The 23173-nt window shown below is 38.9% G+C and overlaps 1 pseudogene; it reads right to left on the reverse strand.

Annotated features, from left to right (window-relative positions):
* Positions 1-701: 701 nt before the first annotated feature.
* Positions 702-23173, reverse strand: part of LOC131538524 (plexin-C1-like) — a 34763-nt pseudogene continuing 12291 nt past the window's right edge.

Here is a 23173-nt window from a genome sequence, read left to right on the forward strand (position 1 = left end):
AAACAGCAGGTTTGACCTCTGTAGAAAGTTTTGATTTCACTGTGTTTATACACTGTATAATTAATAAGTAGGTGCAGAGCACCACCTGCTGTCTAGAGAACAGCGCCACAGTATCTGACAGGAGATTTCTGACCAGTCAGAAAGATGAAAGATGAGATAAGAGTAATATTATTCTTCTGATCTCTGAGGCATAATTTTTATGTGTGTAAACAGGGCATTATATCATAAGTTTACTTACAAATTCTTACTAAGGTTACTTACTATGTTTGTATGTAAATCGCAGTGGTCACTGAACAGGAAAAACAGATTGGATATTGTATTAAATAAAAAAAAATGATAATATAATCCCGTAAAAAAACACTTGCTCATCTGTATGACAATACATGGGTATAACAGCCATAGAACTGCCTAGTCTAAGCAAATCATGCTTTCCCAGCCTTTTTTTCTTTCCTCCAGATTTTTGCTGTGAGAAACTGAACGGAAGTGTTTCTATTGCTTCTTCATACTTGACCAGATGATTTCTATGGACTCAGGCAGAAATAGTTAGTATTTTTTCTCATTCTGTGAACATAAGAATCCCCAATGCCGATCTGAAAATATAATGAAAAAAAATGTTCTGCTCTTAAAGTATCTCACAAACTTGACTAATATTTAGCAGCAATTAATAAAGTCAAACTATATGGACTTCTCCTTCCCATTATCTATTGAGATTTAACATTATAATTACCATATGCAAGAAAATAAAACAGACTTACAGTGACTGTGTCCACTGCAGTGACAGCTCCTGATTCTCCTTTAATTGTACAGATAACAGCATTGGACTCAATCTTCTCCAGAACACACTGATACAGCTGATCTCCCTGTAGACCCGTCACAGTCACCTCATTCATACGCAAATTCAGCATATCTGCCTTTTTCTGAGAAACAGAAAAAACAATTAGTGTCGTCTCTGCACAGCTGCCAGATCAAATTCTTTCATTAATTTCTCTACATCTTTTATTAAATAGCATGAAAGGGGCAGAACTTCAAACAGTAAATCCAATTTAGTCACTCTTTACCTGAATGTTCACCTGTAGATCGTTGGCCACTGGAAAGGTAGTAAATCGGATGAACTTTGGATCAGACTGGTAGGACAAATAATACCCACAGTCCACAGTGGAGTTCTCAACATTCAGCAACAAGCTAAACTGACCACCGCCATCATAGGGGGGTGAGTGAAACCACATGTCCTGAGAAAGAGAGATAATGAAAATAGGACTTATAAATAAATCTGACATATTCAAGAAGCTACATGTTAGCCATAAATACAATAAATAATGTTTTGTTACAGCTAACTAAATAACGACAGTCAGCATTTAACAATTATATGAGCAAAGTAATGATCAAATCTGACAAATGAGAACTCATGCACCATGTGTGAATGTAGACTGTATAACTATATTATGATGAAGTCCTCTGAGCTGCTAGACTGGTTCCTGTTTGAGGTTAACAGCACATTTTAGCTTTATAGTTACCACACATGTAATAAACACATCTTACCCCTGAGCTTGCACTGTATTGTGTTTTCAGCACTTTATCAAAGGGATGGACAGTAACTGACTCCACTAATTCCAGATTGCTGCCCTGAACGTAAATCATCCTTCCACCGCTGCATGAAAAGATATGAAACAGAATCAAAATAACTGAAAACAAACATATATGCAGCATGGCAGCTGATCAGACAGTGGTCTGTAATGGTCTGACCTGCTCCAGGTGACTGTGGGCTGTATTCCAGTGCAGCTGGGCTGAGAACTGTAAGTGATGGTGCTGTTACCATGACAACGGTCGTCAGGAGTAACAACACACACTTTCACTGTTCCTTTAGTTCCACTCGGAGGAATGTGGAACCTTAAAGTGTCACTGGAGCGATCAAACACTGGAGATCTGAAGAGAAACATTCATGAACAGATTTACAGTATCATTTATCTGAATATACACACATTCATATATACCACTAAACAAACACACAGCCTCTACAGCGCACCTTAAAGATGCTTGGGAGAGGGAATTAGGAAAGGATATCTCAGCCTCTACTTGGGAGGAGGGGTTGAGATGAATTCACTCTTGCTCTATTAATGTGCAACTACAATTTATACAATTTAAAGTGATACACAGATTACATTATACCAAAGCTAAACTTAATAGGTTGTACCTTTCTATCTCTCCTTTGTGTGATAGATGTAAAAGTGCTGACGGGACATACGCTCACATATTCTGGTCATGTCTGGAGATATCCGAATTTTGGAAAAGTATTTTTAGGCTTTATTCACGCGCTTTTGAAAATGAGATAAATATTGATGCCGATTTAGCGATATTTGGATGTTCAGACCAGGCTCTAACTTGGCCTCAATCTCAACAACTCTCCCTCATGTTTGGCATGGTGCTGGCCAAAAGAGTGATTCTGATGGAGTGGAAATCTACGTCACCTCCAAGTTTTTTAAAATGGTTAGCTGAAATGCTTTCGGCCCTCAAGCTTGAAAGGATACGTTTCTCTAGAGCGGGCAGATTAAAGATGTTTGACAAAATCTGTGGCCCCTTTCTCAGGTCTATATTTTAAGGATGTCCTTGCTTATGTTGTTATTGTGCTATGTGTCATTCTATCTTGTTTTTCCTCTGTTTTTTTGCTTTTTCTTTTCCCTTTTTCATTTCCTTGGTCCGGCTGAGGTTCTTCTGATGGTGATGTGTGATTAGAGTACTTTCATGAATATTTGGTGCATGTTCCAGTTGGGGGGGAGGGGAGAAGTGTGGTATGGAGTAACTATTTTGGTTATATTGTATGTATGTTATGGAGTGTTACGTTTTTGAAGAAGAAAAAGGTTTCACAAATACTTAAAAAAAAAAAAAAACAGTCTCACTCTTTAGGAATGCAGTCCAGATCCCCTTGAATACTGATTTTAGTGACAGATTCCAGGTTTCTTCCTCTTAGTAAAACATTGTTTCTGCCATGTAAAGAAACCTTGTTCGGCTCCAGAGAGAGAATCTCTGGCTCCTACGGGACACAGATACACACACACAAAAACACTCTACCACAAGATATAGCACAGCATATAACATGATATAGAACACCTTATACTTCTAAAATCTGTAGATCAATATACCACAAATATTCAAAAGAGCAATCGTGATACTTAAAAACAAAGATGCCAATAAAATGCATTGCTGATTATTTACATTTTATTTCTTGGGATATAAAATCTACAAATGTTCATAATGGTTTAAACGAATTTCTGTTAAAAGTTAAACATTTTGTTGAGGTGTATGTGATGCAACAAACATTTTTTAAGGACATTAAATGACCTTTGGTCCTTTAAAATAAAATCCTCATTTCATAAACATGATATGACACTTACTTTGTAATCTGTCTCAGAGTGTTGATCTTTACATGCATCCTAAAGAGTAAAGAACGACGGAGAACTATGAATGTTTCATGTACTTCCTAAGTTCTTTTCAGTTAGTGCAATGATATTTGTGACCCTGGACAACAAAACCTTAAGTCGCTGGGGTATATTTGTAGCAATAGCCAAAAATACATTGTATGGGTCAAAATTATTGATTTTTCTTTTATGCCAAAAATCATTAGGACATTAAGTAAAGATCATGTTCCATGAAGATATTTTGTAAATTTCCTACTGTAAATATATCAAAACTTCATTTCTGATTAGTAATATGCATTACTAAAAACTTCATTTGGACAACTTTAAAAGGCGATTTTCTCAATATTTTGATTTTTTTTGCATCTTCAGATTCCAGATTTTCAAATAATTGTATCTCAGCCAAATATTGTCCAATCCTAACAAACCATACATCAATGGAAAGCTTATTTATTCCGCTTTCAGATGATTTTATAAATCTCAATTTTGAAAAATTGAGCCATATGACTGTTTTTGTGGTCCAGGGTCACATTTCATCTATACTGTAAGATAAAATTGAAACTATAGTTATAGTTGTAGGGCGAATCTCATAAAAAACACATCAGGGTGATATTTCACTCCAAAATTAAAAGAATAAATATTAAGAATAATATTTTATTTTGCATAAAGAATATATTTGTATGACCCTTGGGATATTTTGTATGGCATTCATTTCCAACTCAAGTTCCAGTTTTTTTTTTTTCACATCTTACTAAGGTTTATAATAAAAGAAATATCTGATCGTGATTAAACCAGAAAAATGCAAAATAAATGAACAAAAACTATTTTTAAATCTTGGGCTCCTAAACATTAGGTCATTCACACCCAAAGCAGTTATTGCAAATTAAATGATCACAGATAATAGTTTTGATGTACTCTGTTTGACTGAAACCTGGCTTAAACAAATGATTATATTGCTCTGAATGAGTCTACTCCACCAAACTACTGTAACAAGCATGAGCCCCGTCAGACTGGTCATGGTGGCGGTGTTGCAACAATATATAGTAATATTCTTAATGTTACTCAGAAAACAGGATACAGGTTTAACTAATTCGAAATACTTCTACTCAATGTTACACTGTCAGATATGCAAAAGAAATCTCTCCTATCTCTTGCTCTGGCTACTGTGTATAGACCGCCAGGGCCATATACAGATTTTCCAAAATAATTTGCAGATTTCCTCTCAGACCTATTGGGTAATGTTGATAAAGAGCTAATTGTCGGAGATTTTAACATTCACGTTGATAATACAAATGATGCATCAGGACTTGCATTTACTGACCTAATAAACTCTTTTGGAGTCAAGCAAAACATCACTGTGCCCACTCATCTTTTTAATCATACACTAGATTTAATTATATCACATGGAATTGATCTTACTGATATTGATATCGTATCTCAAAGTGATGATGTTACTGACCATTTCCTTGTATCGTGCATGCTGCGTATTACTAATATTAAGTATATGGCTCCGCGTTATCATCTAGGCAGAACTATTGTTCCAGCCACTAAAGACAGACTCACAAATAACCTGCCTGATTTATCTAAACTGCTCTGTGTACCCATAAAAACACATGAACTAGACTAAATGACTAGCAACATGGGCACTATCTTCTCTAATACATTAGAAGCTTTTGCCCCCATCAAATTGAAAAAGGTTAGAGAAAAACATACTGCGCCATGGTACAACAGTTATACCCATTCTCTCAAAAAAGAAACTCGTAATCTTGAGCACAAATGGAGAAAAACTAACTTGGAAGTTTTTAGAATTGCGTGGAAAAACAGTATGTCCAGCTTTAGACAGGCTTTAAAAGCTGCCAGGGCAGAGCATATCCGCAAACTCATAGAAAATAACCAAAACAATCCAAGGTTTTTATTTAGCACAGTGGCTAGATTAACAAATAACCAGACGCCACCCGATCTAAATATTCCCTCACAGTTTAATAGTAATGACTTTATGAATTTCTTCACTGATAAAATAGATAACATTGGAAATAAAATAATAAATGTAGATTCTACGGCGTCTAGTACTTCAGCTTCATTCATCGAACCCAAAGAAAAACTGCAGTGCTTTACAACTATAGGACAGGAAGAGCTAAATAAACTTATCACTGCACCTAAACCAACAACATGCCTATTAGATCCTGTACCCACTAAATTACTTAAATCGTTATCTTTAGGTCACGTCCCAAAACCATTCAAGCCGGCGGTTATTAAGCCTCTTATTAAGAAACCACAACTAGATCCTAGTGAACTGGCAAATTACAGACCCATTTCAAATCTTCCGTTTATGTCTAAAATTTTAGAAAATCTTGTGTCTGCTCAGTTGTGCTCCTTCTTGCAAAAAAATGATCTCTGTGAAGAATTTCAGGCCCCATCACAGCACAGAAACTGCACTTGCTAAAATTACAAATGACTTACTTCTTGCGTCAAACCAAGGCTGCATCTCATTGCTAGTTTTACTTGATCTTAGTGCTGCGTTCGACACTATAGATCATGACATACTTATAGATCGATTACAAAACTATACGGGTATTCAAGGGCAGGCTTTAAGATGGTTTAGAATCTAAACTGTCAGCTAAACTTTAGATCCTACCTGTCAGATCGCTACCACTTTGTTTCTGGCTTCCGGCTTTGCTACTGTTCGGACGCTCTTGCTTACAGCTCTGCGCTTTGCTCCCTGTTTATGTACTTTTCTCAGACTTTTTTAAGACTTTAACTTCAGCAGATCAGCACAGTGCTCAAACAACACAGTTTTAGCACAAACACCAAACTAAAGACTTTTTGGGACTGGAATACTCTTTGCCTCCCACTGCCAGCAGCTTACATTCCACAGACGGGAAAACATAGCTGCCGACATTCTAACAGACGGGAAAGAAAATGCCCCTTGTGGAATCTACTTGCTGCATGAACTGCCACAGACTTCTACAAAGGATTTTGGTTCTTGAAACAAAGTTACTTGCTGGACATCCAAAACAGGTGGAACACACAGCAGATCGTCATCACGAACCCCCTCAGCATACAGCCGGTGAGTCCTGTGAATCTAGTGAATCTCAACAGTTTATACCAAGTGTAGAGGAACAAGCCGAAACTGATCGACAGATTAATCGATGGCAAAAACAGGGAGCGAGACCCAAAGGAACTCGAGACATCAGATTGTCACGAGTATCTCGTATTGCTGCAGTAGCATCCTCTACCCCAGATGTGGACATTGATAACGCCATGCAGCCACAACAAGCACTGCTCTTGGAAACTGTCCCGGCTGAGCCCTGCTCACAGACCTCATCACAGACAGACTGTGACGTACTACAACAACTTCAAGACTCAGCACCCAAGGACGACTTTCTGGAAAACAGCCAGGGAAGCCAGGACAACATATCACAGCCACCGGAAACACCAGAGCCAGAGCCCCGCTCACCAGACACACTATCCCTCTCTCCAGCATCTCCACTTCTAAGCTTCTCACAGAAAATGGAGGAACTGGTGTATGCTTGGACCAAACTCTCCCACTCTTTTGCTGCAAGCCCCCAGATATCAACTAAAAAATGGTGGGCCCCACAACCACCAAAGACTGCAGGCCCAGCTCTCCCTCCTCCTCCTGTGAGAGCTCTCCGACCGCTGCCACAATGCCAGGGCCAAACCCTCCTCCATCGGGTGTAGGTGAACCAAAAACAACTGATAGCTACTCTCAGTGATGTGTGTCAGGTCCCCGCCATGTTAGCAGCAACTTACACAAATGTTTACAGAACAAGCGGGAACCCAGTGTGCCTGTAGCTTTCTCTATCTCTGTTTTATCACGTTATAGAAAGTCTAAGGCCTTCTCAAGCCGTATGGCTGACCCATCTAATCTGCGGATAATGCATCAATCGAAGATTGCTGTAGAGACAAAATGTAATTCCGTCAAGTTAGCATTTTTAAACATTCGCTCACTAAAAAATAAATCATTTCTGATCAATGACTTAACCACAAACAACCTGGATTTTATGTTTCTAAATGAAACATGGCTAGAAGACAGCTGCAGTGCAACAGTCCTCAATGAAACAGCTCCTCCTAACTTTAATTTTACAAGTGTCTGCAGGACTGTTATGAGAGGTGGAGGTGTAGCTGCTCTATTTAAAGATGTTTATCAATGCAAGCAAGTGTCATAGGGTCAGTATTTGTCTTTTGAATACCTAGGTATTGTGCTGAAAGGTGCTCCACGCATTCTGTTTATCGTTATTTACAGGCCTCCAAAATACTTTCCAGCCTTTGTTGAAGAATTCACAGAACTGTTATCAATGACTTCCACAGAGTTTGACTGTTTGCTATTGCAGGGGATTTTAATATTCACATAGATCATGCAGAAATCAAAACTACAAAAGAAATTATTACTGTTTTAAACACTTTTGACCTGATTCAGCATGTGCATGGACCCACACACAGTCGTGGACACACTCTAGATTTACTCATCAGTAAAGGTCTAAACATTTCATCCATTGTTATTAAGGATGTAGCACGATCTGATTACTTCTGTATTTTATTTTATATACTGATCTCTGTTACCACTGAATCTAGATCTGTCTCTGTCAGAAGGAGATGCATTAACGAGAACACTAGTGCACTATTTATGAAGGCTATATCTTCAACACCAAGCATTTCTGCAGACTCTGTTGATCTTCTCCTGGATACATTTAACTCAAAAGTTAAGAATGTTATTGATGATATTGCTCCGGTAAAGGTCAGCAAAAAGACCTTAAATCATCAACCTGCTATCTTGACACACTTCCCACATCTTTTTTCAAAAGTGTGCTTAACTGTTTAGAAGCAGATCTCTTAGAAGTGGTGAATGCCTCACTTCTTTCTGGGATGTTTCCAAACTCCCTGAAAACTGCAATTATTAAGCCCCTTCTGAAAAAGCGCAATCTTGATAACACCATGTTGAGCAACTATAGACCAATATCAAATCTTCCTTTCATAGGTAAGATTATTGAAAAGGTAGTTTTTAATCAGCTGAACAACTACTTAAACTCAAATGGATACCTGGACGATTTTCAATCTGGTTTCCGAGCGCATCACAGCACAGAGACAGCACTCATTAAGATAATAAATTATATTCGCTTTTATTCTGATTCTGTCAAAATATCAGTGCTGGTACTACTAGATCTTAGTGCTGTGTTTGGCACTGTCGATCATAACATACTTCTAGAGAGACTGGAAAACTGGGTCGGGCTTTCTGGGATGGTACTCGAATGGTTCAGGTCATACTTAGAAGGGAGAGGTTATTATGTGAGTATAGGAGAGCATAAGTCTAAGTGGACGTCCATTACATGCGGAGTCCCACAAGGCTCAATTCTTGCATCGCTCTTGTTTAGCCTGTATATGCTCCCACTAAGTCAAATAATGAAAAAGAACCAAACTGCCTATCACAGCTATGCTGATGATACCCAGATTTACCTAGCCTTATCTCCAAAAGACTACAGCCCCATTGACTCCCTCTGCCAATGCATTGATGAAATTAACAGTTGGATGTGCCAGAACTTTCTTCAGTTAAACAAGGAGAAAACTGAAGTCATTGCATTTGGAAACAAAGATGAAGTTCTCAAGGTGAATGCATACCTTGACTCTAGGTGTCAAACAACTAAAAATCAAGTCAAAAATCTTGGGGTGATTCTGGAGACAGACCTTAGTTTTAGTAGTCATGTCAAAGCAGTAACTAAATCAGCATACTATCATCTCAAAAACATTGCAAGTATTAGATGTTTTGTTTCCAGTCAAGACTTGGAGAAACTTGTTCATGCCTTTATCACAAGCAGGGTGGATTATTGTAATGGTCTCCTCACCGGCCTTCCAAAGAAGACCATTAGACAGCTGCAGCTCATCCAGAACGCTGCTGCCAGGATTCTGACTAGAACCAGAAAATCTGAGCATATCACACCAGTCCTCAGGTCCTTACACTGGCTTCCAGTTACATTTAGGATTTTAAAGTACTTTTACTCGTTTATAAATCACTCAATGGCCTAGGACCTAAATACATTGCAGATATGCTCACCAAATATAAACCTAACAGACCACTCAGATCATTAGGATCGAGTCAGTTAGAAATACCAAGGGCTCACACAAAACAAGGGGAGTTCGTGTTTAGCTATTATGCTGCCCGCAGTTGGAACCAGCTTTCAGAAGAGATCAGATGTGCTTTTTTTTAATTCCTTGTTTCTATTGTTGTGATTATTTTTTGAATGACTATTTCACTTCCTTTTATGTAAAGCACTTTGAATTACCACTGTATGAAATGTGCTATATAAATAAACTTGCCTTGCCTTGCCTAATGGGGAGTCATCTCAATTATCACCAGTAAAGTATGGAGTACCACAAGGATCTGTAATAGGTACTCTGCTATTTTCAATATACATGTTACCCCTTGGTAATATTATTAGAAAATACGGGATTAGTTTCCATTGTTATGCTGATGATACTCAACTATATATCAACAAGACCAGATGAAACTTCTAAATTATCTAAACTTACAGAGTATGTTAAAAATGTAAAAGATTGGATGACCAATAATTTTCTCCTATTAAATTCAGATAAGACTGAGATATTACTTATTGGACCAAAAAACAGTACACAGAATCTCTTGGATTACAATTTGCATCTAGACGAATGTACTGTTACTTCCTCTACACTCAAAAATCTGGGCGTTATATTATTAAATGGTTTAGCTCCTGCGTACCTAATTAGTCTTCTACCACGCTACAATCCAACTCGTTCCCTAAGGTCGCAAAACTCTGGACTTTTGGTAGTACCTAGGATAGCAAAATCCACTAAAGGAGGTAGAGCTTTTTCACATTTGGCTTCCAAACTCTGGAATAGCCTTCCTGATAACGTTTGGGGTTCAGACACACTCTCTCCGTTTAAATCTAGTGTAGCGTTTGGACCAATCAGACACACATTTAGTCATTATACTTAATGAATAATCCAGGAAACCCTCTCATTCCACAAACAAACTGTGAGGGTCTATGGACCCTTCTCCTGAAAGAGCACCCTAAAGGGCTCAGTTACCAGGGAAACCATCTGATAAGACTGTTTCATTGCTCAAAAGTATGTGAGATGCGAAGTGCAGTAAGAACAGACCCTTCTGAAACCCACTCAATGCCCATAAAAACAGAACTTTCCTCCTTTTCATTTATAGACAAATCTTGTATGGTGTCTCTTGCATTGTATTTTGTTGTATACATGCTTTATGAGTGAAGTATTAGTTAATGTAACCCCACCTATATCGTGCCTCCTACCAAATTAATGCTCATTTGATGACGGACACTTTGGTGTACATCACTTCCTCATAGAATGCCATGTGTGTTTGTAATTTAATCAAAGTATAGACTGCCAGAACCATTCGAACCATGCTCTCGGACAAAGGGTCATAACCCCCAACATCACAATACATATGAGTATTCATTTCTGATTCCCTGCTTGCAAGTCAATTTAATGATTTTGATCTTGTTACAAGCTCTGAGTAGTACTGTACCTTAAAAAGGGTATTTCTCTTACCCTGGAAATTAAGATTTCCTTGAATGAATAAATAATCAATACTGAGCTTTCGCTAGACGACCTGGTCAATTGATTGTACCGTAAATTCTGCTTTATCAAGCTAATTCTATTAACTTAACCAAATATTATAATTAATTATAAAGAGTTATGATTAATTATTAATATTTCCCCCTTGAGCTAATTTGCTACACTAGATTAAAGACACATCTCTTTAGCCAAGCATTCACATAATGCATCTTATAATTTTGTACTGAAGTTATATCTGATCAAACGCACATTATTATTCTTTAGCTTGGGTTGAACAAATCATTTTTGCTTGGATGGAACAGCAGCTACGCTAATTATGTCTCTATTGTTTCTCTGTTTCTGCCACGGGATTAACATCCTGTGGTAACTAGGAATTATAGAAGCTTCAGTCTGGATCCAACCCTTAAATGATCTGAGATCACCAAACACCTGAGAAGAGATGATGCCAACCCCTCAGAGGATGCCAACCCTCAGACAACATACAGAATTACCAAATTTTGCCATAAGTTAAATATATTAAGTTTTGTAGAAACTTAATTTCCTGCAAAGCTGCTTTGCAACGATTTGTATCGTAAAAAGCATTATACAAATAAACTTGAATTGAATTTAATTATAATGAGCAATCAGTGTCAAAACAAACAAATAAATAAATAAATAACAAGATAACTAGTACTGCAAGAACAGTATTGGGAGTGTCACACTTTCTCACCTGGATGTTTAATTGCATTCCGCGTGTCCAGTCACAATGCTGGAGGGATGAGGACCAGTGACACCCAGCTGAGATACACTGAACACACCTGCATTTATTTAATGTTACACACACTTAGTACACAACAGAAACGTGTTATTATTTCTACATTTTAGTCAGTATAAATCAAGGATTAAATTGTTTAAAACTCCTACAGACTGCATTTTCTTACTGTGTATATGAAGCACTTTGTGAATGTTCTGTGATACTGGAACAGTTCCTAAGTGTCAGCATCTCTGTGATTTTCTGATCTTCAACAGTAACCGTAGCAGAAACTGTTAAACCTGAATGATAATATTCAGTGTTATTATTACTGAATCAATAATATTCTCAATATATAAATTTTCTATTATAGATTGGTGATGACACTTCACATTAATTTTTTTTTTTTTATGCTATTGTTCTAAATTCTTTTCCACTTTATATTTGTGATACTATGCATCTTACATATATTTGTATTCATTTCAACTTGTGGAAATAGTTGCATGAACTTTGATTCTACATGTGGTTTTTAATAGTAAAGTTCTGGCAACCACAGCTGCAGTTTTTTTTTTTTTTTTGGGTGGGGGAGGGACTTCTGACTTTTGATTTTTGACTTTGACACACTGTGTAGAAAAAAATATTTAATTTTGTTTTTATTTATTTTTAGGTTGCATCTGATTGATTATTAAGCTGATACTCCAGAGATATGAAAAAAACAACAACAACATTTGAGAGAAATTCTTAGGTTCTCTTGAGCTGCTGTTGAGTTGGTTAAGGTTGATGAGAGTGAGAGGAAATGACACTAAGACGTGTAGTTGTAGTTAGGACATGCACAGGTGCACTGTGGTCACAAATTCCTTCCTACATACAGACACACACACACATATTGACTAAATGTTATAAATGTTCTTGAATGTGTGTGACAAAAACAGATCACAGGCAAAAACTTCAAGGGTCAAACTTTTTATGCACAATGTCATCTTACTACATGTTAAGTATAGCTGATTTCTGTGTCCTCTCTAGAGTACTTCCACTTTCTTCTACTGCTATTTCACTGGTGCTAACTGCCTTTTATATGACAATATCCTTCCAAAACCAATAGCTCTTTGCAAAGCCTGCATTTGTTGTGACATGTTCACAAAACAATCTGGACAACATCCTTTTGTTAAAATCCCTATCTAAATTAAGACCTTTTTTCAGGCACCATAGAGCCACAGATGTGTGTCTACACTCCCACAATATATAGCCTACAAAAGTATATACAATGTATAAAATCCATTGTACTGACAGAGAACCAACCTCCAGTGTATAGTAGCTGGTCAGAAAAACTACAGGAGCAGTTTGGGAAAACTGCAGGCGGATCAGACCCGTCACACAGGTTTACACTTTCTTTAGTGAAAGTACATGAGAAAGTGGGATTTTCTGTGCTCTCCAGACTCAAGGACAGATGTAGAGTGATCTGTGTAGGAGAGGGCAATGGTTGGTAAAGAGTAGTCTTGTAAATATTTTCCTATTAATGATAATTAAGAAAATACTTTTAGATATTGCTGTCTACCTTTCTAGAAGAATTCTCTGTCATCTGAAAAGAAAACAGCAGCGTCTGAAGAGAGTTTTTTGGGATGGATACCCATGGCGTATTTGAGCATTCATCTTGAGTAGAACATCTAGATAAAACAATACATTTACATTTAATCATTTAGCAGACGCTTATATCCAAAGCAACTTACAAATGAGGACAATGGAAGCAATCAAAAGAAAGAAAACAAGTTTTTATTAAAGAAAACAAGCAGTTAGTAAATTAATAGAGGCAAGTCTAAAAGGAACAGGTTTTTATTTTTTTTTAAAGAATAGAATTACACTGAACAAAATTATAAACGCAACACTTTTGTTTTTGCCCCCATTTTTCATGAGCTGAACTCAAAGATCTAAGACTTTTTCTATGTACAAAAAAGGCCTATTTCTCTCAAATATTGTTCACAAATCTGTCTAAATCTGTGTTAGTGAGCACTTCTCCTTTGCCGAGATACTCCATCCACCTCACAGGTGTGGCATATCAAGATGCTGATTAGACAGCATGATTATTGCACAGGTGTGCCTTAGGCTGGCCACAATAAAAGGCCACTCTAAAATGTGCAGTTTTATCACACAGCACAATGCCACAGAGGTCGCAAGTCTTGAGGGAGCGTGCAATTGGCGTGCTGACTGCAGGTATGTCCACCAGAGCTGTTGCCCGTGAATTGAATGTTCATTTCTCTACCATAAGCTGTCTCCAAAGGCGTTTCAGAGAATTTGGCAGTACATCCAACTGGCCTCACAACCGCAGACCACGTGTAACCACACCAGCCCTGGACCTCCACATCCAGCATCTTCACCTCCAAGATCATTTGAGACCAGCCACCTGGACAGCTGCTGTAACAATCGGTTTGCATAACCAAAGAATTTCTGCACTAACTGTCAGAAACCGTCTCAGGGAAGCTCATCTGCATGCTCGTCGTCCTCATCAGGGTCTCGACCTGACTGCAGTTCGTCATCGTTACCGACTTGAGTGGGCAAATGCTCACATTCGATGACGTCTGGCACTGGAGAGGTGTTCTCTTCACGGATGAATCCTGGTTTTCACTGTACAGGGCAGATGGCAGACAGCGAGCGGTTTGCTGATGTCAACGTTGTGGATCGAGTGGCCCATGGTGGCGGTGGGGTTATGGTATGGGCAGGCGTATGTTATGGACAACGAATACAGGTGCATTTTATTGATGGCATTTTGAATGCACAGAGATAGCGTGATGAGATCCTGAGGCCCATTGTTGTGGCATTCATCCACGACCATCACCTCATGTTGCAGCATGATAATGCACAGCCCCATGTTGCAAGGATCTGTACACAATTCCTGGAAGCTGAAAACATCCCAGTTCTTGCACGGCCAGCATACTCACCGGACATGTCACCCATTGAGCATGTTTGGGATGTTCTGGATCGGCGTATACGACAGCGTGTTCCAGTTCCTGCCAATATCCAGCAACTTTGAACAGCCATTGAAGAGGAGTGGACCAACATTCCACAGGCCACAATCAACAACCTGGTCAACTCTATGCGAAGGAGATGTGTTGCACTGCGTGAGGCAAATGGTGGTCACACCAGATACTGACTGGTTTTCGAGAATTTGAGAGAAATAGACCTTTTGTGTACATAGAAAAAGTCTTAGCTCATGAAAAATGGAGGCAAAAATCAAAGTGTTGCGTTTATAATTTTGTTCAGTGTAGAATAGAGAGTGCTAGTCTAGAGTTAGAGGGTCAAATAAAGATGGAAGAGATGTGTTTTTAGCCGATTCTTGAAGATGGCTAAAGGACTCAGCTGCTCAGATTGAGTTGGGCAGGTCATTCCATCAGGAGGGAACATTTAATTTAAAAGTCTGTGAAAGTGATTTTGTGCCTCTTTTACTCAAGCAGCTATTGGTAGCCAGTGCAAATTGATAAACTACGGTGCCCAGGAGGGGCAAACCTACATGACCATAGCAACCCGGGATTATCAGAGATGGATAAAACATGTTTATTAACATTAAACATTTCATTTAATATTTGTATATTATTATTATTATTATTATTATTATTATTAGGTTATATTAACTTGTTAGGGCTATATTTTTTATATTTATTTCATATAAATATAATATTTTATTATTTCCCCTTTCAATTAGTGTAAAGCTTTATATGTTGAGCATTTACAGTTGGCTTATTTACAAAACTAGTCAGAACGTTATGTAAAGAGATCGAAATGAAGGGAAAAAACGAATATAAAAATATAATAATAATGATGATGATAATAATAGCTAATAATAATATACAAATATTACGGAAAAAGATGATCGGTTAATGGACACACACAGCTAGCAAGACTGTGGGATGGATAATGTATATTTTATTTTATGTACTTTATGTAACATTTAGCCTATTCATGATAAACTTGATTTGAATGCTGTTTACATCACGTGCAATTTCCTACAGTCCGGTAGCCTATGGTAAATATAATAATTTAATTATGTAATAATTTCTATAATAGTTAATATAATAATTTCTTAATTCAAAATAAAATATTAATGAATCCCTGATAATACCGGTTGCTATGGTCACGTAGGTTTGTTTACACATTAAACTCGTGGCCATGAGAAAAATATGTCGTTCCCTCAACATAAGAAGTCGTGGCCACGAGAAATGGATGTTGTTCCCTCAACATAGCATCTCGAGGCCACGATATAAGGATGTCGTTACCTCGACAAAATGAACTCATGGCCACGTCATAATATCACGTTCCCACGAGTTAATATGACGTTCCCACAAATTAATATCTCGTGGCCACGACAAAACTAAGTGAACCGAAGACGGCCCCTCCGGGAAACATAATAAACAGAGGTGTGATCTGCATTCTTTTTGGCTCATTAAAAATTAATCTTGCGGCCGCATTCTGGATTAATTGTAAAGGTTTGATAGAACTAGCTGGAAGACCTTCCAAGAGAGCATTGCAATAGTCCAGCCTGGACAGAACAAGAGCTTGAACGAGGAGTTGTGAAGCATGTTCCGAAAGAAAGGGCCTGATCTTCTTGATGTTGAATAAAGCAAATCTGCAGGACCGGGCAGTTTTAGTAATGTGGCCTGAGAAAGTCAGCTGATCATCAATCATAACGCCAAGGTTTCTGGCTGTTTTTGAAGGAGTTATGGTTGATGTGCCTAACTGGATGGTGAAATTGTGATGAAATGATGGGTTTGATGGAACCACAAGCAGTTCTGTCTAGGCAAGGTTGAGTTGAAGGTGGTGGTCCTTCATCCAGCAAAGAAATGTCTGTTAGACAAGCTGAGATGCGAGCAGCTATCGTCAGGATGGAATGAGAGTATTACCCAATACAATAATATTACAGTATTACCCAATTTATCACTACAGAATTGATTGCACACTGCTCATCATGTCCATATGATAAGAGGTTAACATGTTGTTCTACAATGAAAATTAGTATTTGGTGTAGATGCAGCCTGCAGCAGATATTATGTATGATGTGTGAAATATTACACGTGATAAAGGCAGGCTGACCTGTGTGTGTTCACACACCAGCTGCAGAGAGGATCCAGAGAAGCTCTGCAGTCTTTCAGAGTGCTGTACTCATCACACTGAACAATGCACACTCTTCTTAACTACATCAAAAACATAAGCAAAAATAGTCAGTCAACAATATGACTTTTATATAAATGGAAGAAATCATCTGTTATGTTTGACAGATTTGAATGTTAAAATATTTTCAAAATTGACTTTTTATTGACATTTGTAAACTGCACCTGTTTCCTCAGAGCGATGTAGATATGTTTGAAATCTACTGGATCAAAGTGCAATCTGGGAAGCACTGCTTGTTCATCATCAGATTTGAACAGCACTGTTCGACCTCCTGGCGTGAATTTCTCATCCAACACAAGCTAGAAATAAAAACAGCATCATGATCCAAATTTAGGCAATCATTAATCATTTTTTGTTATTATGTTTTTGACATGCAAATGTTTTAAATGAATAATATAAGTTCAGTACAAGTTAATCTGAGTACAAGTATTATTTGAGGTCTCGTCACTTTTATTTTACAGTTTTATGTTATTTTGTCATGACAACAAAATAAAATTGTATATCACTTTACACAGAAAAGATTAGTAAGCCTTTTCTCACATGCATGGTGTTTGTTTTGTAGCTATACTTTTGAAACTATGCATATTTTAACATTTGCAAATCATCTTCAATAATTTCCACTGTAAATGCCTCACTGTAACCCAGGCTTTTTACTTTTTTTAAAGCTAATGAGGTACATATGTAAAATAAATTTTGTGGTAATAAAAATGCCACAATTGATGTTGAATGAGCTTAACTAGCTTAATTGAGCTATCTTAATAATCCTCTAATGTAACTTTAAGTAACAGTGAATAAAACAACATAAATAAAAGCAGTGACAATAAAAAGTAACCATGCTTAATCTAAAATATTATAATAATAATAACAACAACAACAAAAAATCAAAATCAAACAACAATAAAATGAAAAGTAATGAGTAGTCATAGTGTTACGAAGTCACCAGGCTCCACTGTGTGGTCCCTGTCCAACTCCAAGTCGGCCTGTTCCATCATGAATCCATTGACTTCCTGGTTCAGGAGCAATCCACTGCTGGCATCATCCTAGGGTGTCCATGGCTCATTCGACACAACCCACTGCTGTCTTGGTTTACAGGAGAGGTCTGGTTGAGGTTGAGGCTTCAGGTTTATGTGACAATTGTTTTCCAAAAAGCTTTCCTAATCTTCCAAGTGTTCCAAACGAGCTTCTATGCCCAACTACCTCTATATCGGCCATGGGACTGTGCAGCTGAACTTCTTTCAGGTGAGCCAGTGCCTCATGGAAAGATCTATCCACTCTGCATCCCAGAGCAGAAGGCCATAGAGGAGTATACAGAGGAGGCTCTTTGCCAAGGCTACATCTGTCCCTCAACATCCCCTGCTGCTTCTAGTTTCTTTTTTGTGGCCAAGAATAACGGAGGCTTGCAGCCTTGAATCGACTACAGAGCCCTCAATAGGATTTCAGGATTTCATGCACGAGGTGCTCCAGAAGTACCTCCACAAGTTAGTGCTCATGTACCTAGATGACATCTCGCCATACTCCCAGACCATTGCTGAACATCACCTGCATGTCTTGAAGGTCCTCCAACTCTCGGTCTACTCATGATGCGAGGAGAGAGCGCTCATCATTGCACATGATGGACATTAGCAGAGCTGAGCAACGACAGAAAGATAGAGATGGCAGATAAAAAACAAAAGAGGAAAACGTCTGCGGAACAAAAGGCGGCTTACACTGTGTCTACACCAGACACGACAGTTGTCTTTTCGCGGTCTGTCTACACTGGACGCGACAAAGCGACCATTGAAAATCATTTGAGATTTGTGTCAATATGTCATAAATAGAACGCAGCAGCAGTTTACTGTCGGGGATTTGCCGTGTCGCATCCAGTGTGGACAGCATCACTGATTATAATGAGTTCTATAGTAATTTGTTGCGCCACGCCGCTCTCGTCCGGTGTAGACACGGTGTTACGATAAGGCAAGAAGAAGGACCTGTGTAAATATCGGATCAGCTTTCCAGCACTGGAGAGAAATCAAGGAGCAGGAAGGCCTGCGATCGGGCGCAGAGGTTGCTTTGTTTCTTCTCGATAGGTGAGTAACATTGGTTTTGCTTTGTTTCACAGAACTAATCGTTACCGTATGTATGTATGGGGCGGAGCTATCAAAATAGGGGCGAGATCCTTTTGGGGTAGGGGCATGTTTGACTTGGTGATTTCAAATGGGAGCGACCTGAGTTTGAATCCAGTCAATTTAGTTATACTACAGTACCATACTATATCCCCCGACACAAAAGGACAGCAAAAATCTCAAGCTTTAAGCAACAAGCATGTAGCCCTTACCCACTGAATGAAACAAGAATGTTGTCAAAACCCGCTTAAGCCACAGCCACAAGCATGTTGCCCTTAACCAGATGACCTAATGAGTATGTTGCCAAACCTGAAAAGCTTAATCAGCAACATGTTCTCAATAACAACCAGATAGCCTTAAGAACAAGAGTGCTCCCAATAACAACCAGACAGCTTAGGAACAAGCGTGCTCCCAATAACAACCAGACAGCTTAGGAACAAATGTGCTACCAATAAAAACCAGATAGCTTAGGAACAAGCATGCTCCCAATAACAACCAGACAGCTTTGGAACAAGCGTGCTACCAATAACAACCAGACAGCTTAGGAACAAGCATGCTCCCAATAACAACCAGACAGCTTAGGAACAAGCGTGCTACCAACCAGATAGCTTGGGAACAAGCGTGCCCCCAATAACAACCAGACAGCTTAGGAACAAGCGTGCCCCCAATAACAACCAGACAGCTTAGGAACAAGCGTGCTACCAACCAGATAGCTTGGGAACAAGCGTGCCCCCAATAACAACCAGACAGCTTAGGAACAAGTGTGCTACCAATAACAACGAGATACCAGACAGCTTAGGAACAAGCGTGCTCCCAATAACAACCAGATAAGTAAGGCACATTATCAGTATGATCACATAGCCTGAGCATTTCACTGAAAACGACTAAATAAGTCTAAGCAAGACGGAAAGCCTTAGCAAGCATATTGCCAATAATCTGAGAGCATGAAAGGAACTTAGCTTAGCTTCCTGAAGACATTCAGAGATGAATGGAGAGCAAAACATAGCCAGCTGGGACGTGGAGCATGAACTCTTAATCGTTCTTCATGTGGGGAATGAAGATCCCAACTCACTTCTTAAGTCAGTCTTATAACTATGGAGTCCATATCAATAATATAGCAATGCATGAAGCAATGCTACTTCTGAATCGGACACTTATGATCAATAAGCAAAACTTGCACTTACCCCATGGTCCCTTACTTACGGCTCGCCAGAGTGATCTCTTCCGGTTTAATGCACGTTCCAACAGCTTGTGCGGGGCAGTGCCTATTATATCAAGTGAAAAATAATGTTGAGACATGTTAATGCAGCAACAAGCGTGTTGCTGGTAACACAGATTGTACCGCACATTGCCAACTAAACAACTAAATGAGCCTAAGCAACGCGGATAGCCTTAGCAACACGCATGTTGCCAATAACTGAGAGCATTAAAAGGAACTTGGCTTGTGAAGACGTTTCGAGAGAGTGAAACATAGCAGCTGTGACGAGGATGCTTGATCTCTGGATATCCTTCTTGGGGATGAAGTTCCCCTTTGGACTTGTTCTTGAGTTGGTCACATAACTCATGGATTCCATGTCAATAATGTAGCGAAGCGTGAAGTAATGCTAACTCAGTCACTTCCGAATCAGGCAGCTTATGATCAATGCAGTGAATTCACATGTTCAAGTTAACGACTTGAATGAATCGGAGGTGAGTCCACTGGGAAAGCGAATTCCACCCGCTAAATTCCCGATTCCTAGCGATGATGGTGTTTTGCCTGCCGAATTTGCCATGTAATTAACTATTGAGCAATGCAAAGCTGGCGATAATACTGAAGGACCTTATATATGAGTGCTGTGATAGGTGTCGCATTCCTATAGGTAGACATAGATCAGCTGAGAGTCAGCTGATGCAAGCTGGACTAACGTGACCTGCCAGAACTGACGCTGACACTAGATTTCAGTTCCTTTGATATATTAGGCTTGTTTGAGATGTGCCTCGCCTTGCCTCGCCTGAAATGTAGGCGAGAGTAGGCGGCTGCAGTGAGGGGAGGAGTGAAATAAGCGCAGTCAAGATGGACAGTTCTGACGTCTCGAAGTGGAACAGATACCAACGGGATCAAAGGCAGATATCACGTTATTCTCACTCATATGCTGTGCTGCTGATAAACATGATATCATTTCAGTTCTGTTGCTTTTATATGAATATAAATATGATGAACAAGACACTCAAAGTGCTTGCTATTTAATTCCATACGAAAGGCGTATTTATCATCCATTTTTATTTTAATTCAAACATGTATTTTAGATTTTTATAGAAAATATGACAACAATCACATATCTCACACAGAGATTGCACTGTCATAGTGTTTGGGGATATTCATGCACAATTTAAATACATAATAGCATGAAATCAGATTAAAAAAATAAAACATTTTAGAAGAGAACGCAGCATCATGGTTGTCTGAACCAATGAGCATTAAGCTGCGTCGTCAGTCCGTCGTTTCCCATCATGCTTTTGATCAATGCAGTCAGTGGAGAGCAACTGCGTGCGACTGCTCAATCCGACAAAGCCGCCTCGCCATCACGAGAGTTTTTTGGCACACGTCAGCATGACATCAAAGCAAGGCAAACGTAACTCGGACACTTTTCTAACCGGCATGCATCTTGCGGCGATCACCGGTGATCGCTTCTGCACAGATTTTGCTCATCTCAAACAAGCCTAATATCAGTGTAGAAAATTCCTGATATGAGTCCTGATAAGAACACCTGCCGTCTTACTAATTAAGCCTCAGTCTCAATGTGTTTGTGAGAAGCCGTCTCTCTGCTCATACATGGCTTGTGTGGAATTGTTGTGTTGTTGACCATGTAAGTTCTTTTGATTTATGTGTATAACGTATTTATATTGAAGTATTAAGTTTCTCTGATCTTTATTGGATTTGTTGAAGTTGATTTAGAATTCATGTGTGATTTGTGCTAATCAGTGTGTATGTACTAATTGTTTCTATGTGCTTATGGGTTATCAGAAACCAACAACTACCAGCACTTGTTACCATGGAAATGTATTTTCCTACATGTTGAGAAAATAAACTGGAAACATGAGATCGATGACTGAATGAGTTTTAATGGACTCACCATTCCGGTAGCAATAGCCAAACCAGCCTAATATCCCTTCCAATTTTCATGGTCCATCGAGCCGGAAAGGCTGCTAGAATGGATACTGAGGATGACTGAGTAAGACCTAAACGCTCATCAAGGATTGTAAGCCTCCAAGACGGCATCAAGATTATGTGATTGCTCAGTCAAATCTTTCGATTATTCCAAGTGGACAACTGTCACAAGAGCCAGAGGATTGGAGTCAGCAGGTTACATCACAAGGAGCTTCCATTACTGCAACCCAAAATGAGGTGAAGTCTTTATCTGAGGAAATTAAATGGATGAAGGGAATGTTGTTGGATATGGGACAAATGATGAAGGATATGCAAAGAAAAAGAAGGTCTTCATCTTCTACTAGCTCTGAATGCAGTTCTAACGAAGAGTCCTCTGTTTCAACTCAACTGAACCAACAAAATGAGGAAAACCCCATAGATTCTATTGTGGATGAGTTAAGTGAATGTATACGACATCAAAATAAGCAGGGAAATGTGTTTTCTACGCCACCAAAGTTTAGTGAACAAATTACTTTGCCTCCATATCAGGATGTGCCGCCTGTCTCTTCAATGCCTATTTCTTCCACACCTACTACTACAGGGCTATTAGAGACACAACATTCGCAGCCTTCTAATCCATGTACCCCTATTAGACCTTCCTTTCTGGTGTGGATCCTAATGTAATGGGTGTGGGCTTGACTAAGCAACGTAATGGTCCACCATGGCTATCTTCAGTCAGTCATCATCAAATGAATCCAGGTTTTTATTCCAGTGATCAACAAGTAGGAAGGGATCAAAGCCTTTTTCCATCTGATCAAATGCAGGGAAATGCATTTTATATGCCTGGTCTTCCATGGATGCCTCCAAGTTGGCCTTAAGGCATCCATACCTGCCTGATTTTCCTTATCCAGTATTATATACATCTCATGGCCAACATGCTCCACTTAACTGTGATCCGTTAAGAGCTGCAACATTGCCTCCAAGAGATCTATCAGCTGGATTTCCCTATGCATATCTTGGTAATCCTCATCAAATTTCCTTGCAACATCAAACT

Source organism: Onychostoma macrolepis, chromosome 04, assembly GCF_012432095.1.
Source record: "Onychostoma macrolepis isolate SWU-2019 chromosome 04, ASM1243209v1, whole genome shotgun sequence".
Lineage (NCBI taxonomy): Eukaryota > Metazoa > Chordata > Actinopteri > Cypriniformes > Cyprinidae > Onychostoma > Onychostoma macrolepis.